Raw genomic sequence first — 4,622 nt, forward strand, 5'->3', positions numbered from 1 at the left:
CACACACACACACACACACACACACACAGTACAGCACATGTTATATACAAAGCCAATTGGTAGTGCTGTTCATTTTTAAACAGAAAGAAAACTATTAACTAAGAAAAGACCTATAATCATACACTTTACCACATTATTATTTAAGTTTGAAAGCGTTGAGGTTCCTTCCTTGGGTTTGTATAGTTATGTTAGGTGTGTTCTAACTGAACGCAAAACTCTTTTTTTGTCATTGCAAAATTTAATATTGGCGGCACGAAGTGAAGATGTGTCTGCGCGAACTGGAAAATCTGAAAATTGTTGGTGCAACAAAAATGTTTAGCTAATCTGTAAGATCTTTGTCTCCACTTCATCAGGGTACAGAAATGAGTAGGAAAAGGAAGGATAAAACAGAGTGTGACACACACACACACACACACACACACACACAGCCACTCATGGTTGATGTTGCTAGTTAGCGTTAGCTGTCGGAGGCAAAATACAAACTCAAATACTCAAATTTGCACAAACAATGCAAAGCAAAGGAGCTCAGTCAAGGGCAGAAAAATACTTTTTCTCATAGACTTACATGGCGAAAGACACCTTTGTATATCTGTGGACGGATACCTTTTTTTTGTCATAACTCCCACAAAATGACATGTTTCACTATACAAATATGATCCATTTGGTCTGATTACATTTGGAAAAGTCCAGGAGAGCTGCACCACCAAATCTTTTAACCCTCATGTTGTCCTTGGGTCAGATTTGAGCCGTATTCAGTTCATTTTGAAGATTTGGCATCAAAATAAGCATTACAAATATCCAAAAACTTTGGAAATGAAAGTGGAAATGTCGGAAAAAGCAAAAGTAATGTTGACAAAAGTGATGAACTTTTTTTTCATTGTTGACGGAAAGACAATACAAGAGTTACTTTTTTTTTTTAAAGATGCTCTTTGGCCTTTTTAGGCCTTTATTTGACAGGACAGCTGTAGACGGCGTCCTCCTCCAGGAGCTGGGTGGGACGTCCCTTGTCCATCTAATCCACAGCACAGGATGGCACAGCCTGCTTAGCATCTCAGACATAGCATCACCAGTTAAAGACATGCAAGAGGACGCCGGCAGCAGCCGCAGGGTGTGGAGGCGTTGTCGATCATCGGGGTCGTTTTGGGTTCTAGAGCGCGACTAGGAAACTCATAAAAGAATGAAAGGGTTTCCGTCTCCAACGCTGTTTCCAGCTGGTGTTCCACGTCTGTGCCTGTTTCCCGGCGTCTGTGCACATCAACATATTTGTCCACTGTGTGCTGCACGTTTTAAATGACGGAGTGTGTTGCTGTGTCATTGACATGTTCGCCACACAACATAGTAAAGCTTTTCCAGACAAGGATTTGAAAGAGAGTTCCTAAGAGTTTCGTAAAGAGCACGTTTTGTCGACGTTAAGAGCGGATGATCGGACGCTAACTGTGTCAGTCGTCCGTCTCGGGCTTGTGAACTACAGTTACCATAACTTAGTTTACACGGTGCCCCCCCCCCCCCCTCTCTTTTGGCCCATCTGTCAATCAAACACCAACCCATCCACTCCCCAGCTGGAGGAGCGTGATAGATGACCAAGTCTTTTTCTTCCTTTCAGTATTATGAATACTGTGAATGTATTAACGATCCCTTCGACTCGGGAGGTGTTTTAAATAGAGATACGGCCTGAAAACGCTGGGATCGGTATCAGGAAGTTCTGGAGTTTATCCGATCCGATAGCACCTAAAAAAAAAAATCTAAAGAAATTCTACGTTAAAATGTTTTATTTATGTTCTGTTTCCATTACAAATGACTGGATAATAAAAGAAAAGCTCTGTGGCGTTCATTTTCTGTGTTTCACAAAGAGTTTACCCTGAGCCCGACTGACCATAAAGATAGAAATCTTATCACATCCATACAGCTGTTAAAACATAATAAAATATACAACACTCTGATGAGTGCTCAGTATCGGCCGATAAACACAAGTTCAAGTATCGGTATCAGGAAGCAAAAAAATGGGATCGAACCATCTTTTTTTGGGGCACTCTGATTAATGTAAGCACGTTAATATCATCAATATTGATACCAGCTAGACGGCTGGGGTCCTGTTTCTGTTGCTCAGAAAACAAAACGCAAGCCGGAAAATAAAAATATCGGGACGTTAAATTCAGTTTCAAGAGACGTTCGTGAAAAGACGGCGAGTTCCTGAGCGTCTGGCGACTTCTTCTGATCACGAGGTAAGCCTCTTTTTCTTTTTCTCACGAGAGCAAACAGTTTGTTCTTTGGACAGAAAAGAAATGAAATCAGGTCCTGTGATTAAATCAAAACTGTGCATACATTCTCTGGCGTTTAGTTGGCAGCTGAATGGAAAACGGCTTCATTACTTTGAAATAATTAAGCAACCAGTGTGAAAGAGGTCGGGGGGGGGGGGGGGGGGGGGGGGGGGGGGGGGGGGGGGGGGGTTCGCTCCCACAATAGATGGAATTAAATATTTGCGTGACCCTCAAATGATCACAGACGTGTTTGGGCTTTTGTCAAGTGCATGCGGTGACCTTTGGACCTTTTTTTGCTCTCTTAAATTGGAAGGTAATTACAGTTCTTGTCAGTGTGAAATGTATTCTGCCGATCTGAATATTACAGGTCATTACTGTGTCAGAGTAATTTCCCTGAGCATTCTCGGTGGGTGCTGAAGGTGTAAAAATCACAAAGGAGGAACCTGATTTTTCTTTTTTCTTCTTCTTTCTCCTTTGATGGTCAAAGCGGAGCTGGGAGCTCTTCCCTTGACATGCAGCCTTCAGGAGCTCCGCGGTAAATTGGTCCTTTTTGAATAATCAAATGTTTCACCCTCTTTGAGTCTTGCCGTTTGGATGCCGACGCGTCCTTCGACCTCGCGCTGCAGTGTCGGCGGCGTGATTGAAGCGATGCGTTACAGAAGCCAACGCAGATCTTCTGAACTCCTCTGAAGGCGAACGCTGGGCGACAACCAGCAGCCGTCCTTGTTCAGGCGGCTGCAACCGCGCCATTAACATAATGTCGTTTTATTACTTTATTTGTTCTTTTTGAGAATGTTTGAGGCTGTGAAAAGAAAGAGGTTGTAAAGGGGTTCAAAATGCATCTTCAGGGTGTGTGCTCTTGGTCTTCAGACTTCAGAGACAGCTTGAGCGTGCTTTTAGGAGGATTGAATGAAGCAGCATACCGTAGAGGACCAATGGGCTCTGTTCTGAGGTCACATCCTCCATGCTGGAAGATCTGCTGTGCAGAGAGCCTTCACATACACGGCGGACTCAGAAGGCCAAATGTTGTCCCTTTGTCATGCTCCACTTTAATGGGGAAGCCTTGTTCTCATCAAGGATTTTCTTTAATGTGAATGGCTAAAAAAACCTTAGTAAATGTTGAGTATTTCAACCAAATTACTTGGTTGGGCTCAGGTAAAGATTGCAATTGGGTTAAAATAACTATGTTTGTATGTCACTTTTGTCATTTACTACATAGTAGCAGTTAATAGGGGTGTGCGAAAAGCTCTAGTGATTCAAAATCAATTCATAGAATTCATATTTTAAAACATTACAATACTTATAGATATAGATAGATTCTTTATTGATCCCTAAGGGGAAATTCAAGGTCCCAGTAGCCTACAGACACACATCACACACACAACCTACATCATACCAGGATGTTAAAATAACAAATTCACATGAATAACATGGATATACAGTACGTATATACATTTACACACTGTGAATCGTTTTTGAATCGAAAATCGTCATTGAATCGTGACATTTACTGAACCGTACACCCCTATGAGTTCAGTATGTGACCAGGGATGTCCTGATCCCAATCACACTGTGGGATCAAAGCCGATTTGGGCATTTTTAAACTGATCGCGGATCTGCATTTACCCCGTTGACCTTACCCCGATCATGGCCATCGGCTTGTAGTGATCCCCGCCTTTAATCGCACACGCCCTGTGCCATGAACGCACCGTCAGACTGCCCGGGTGCACTTTCCAACCAATATGGCGCGGCCAGACACCAGCGTCTGTCCAGAGAGACAGTCTTGTAGCTTGATCTCGAAATGACCAATAAAGTTAATTGAAATGTTGTTTTTGTTTCTCACAGCAGTGGTACACGGGCTCCGTGAAGGCGGTGTGTGTTTGGCTGACGGACAGACTGGACCTGCAGCTGCACACGTACCAGCTGAAAACACTCATCCGGATTGTGAAGGTAAGAAAATATAAAACCAAAACTTCCTTCAAAAACAAAACAAACCAACACACGTTAGTGGTGAAATGCACATTTCCAAAAAAAAAAGGACTTTTACCTTCCAAAATCCTCTTCTATGCTGTTTGAAAAGAGCGGCAGTGAATGGGCCTCAGACCAGCTACACTGAATTAAAAAGAATCTTGTTGGTTTATTCATGTAAAAGCAGTCAGGACTGACATTGAAGATGAAGAAGAAGAAGAAGAAGAAGAAGAAAAAAAAAACATAAAGACAAATTAAATCAAAAGTGTCCTTGAAAGCAGCAGCAGCGGTGTGAAGAGGCGGCGAGACACCGAAGAGAAAACTGCTCAACTCTCCAGCACGCCGCTTTTGTCTTTTCATAGTTTGCTAATGCACGTGTGACGGGGGGGTGGGGGG

Source organism: Etheostoma cragini, chromosome 8, assembly GCF_013103735.1.
Source record: "Etheostoma cragini isolate CJK2018 chromosome 8, CSU_Ecrag_1.0, whole genome shotgun sequence".
Classification (NCBI taxonomy): Eukaryota; Metazoa; Chordata; class Actinopteri; order Perciformes; family Percidae; genus Etheostoma; species Etheostoma cragini.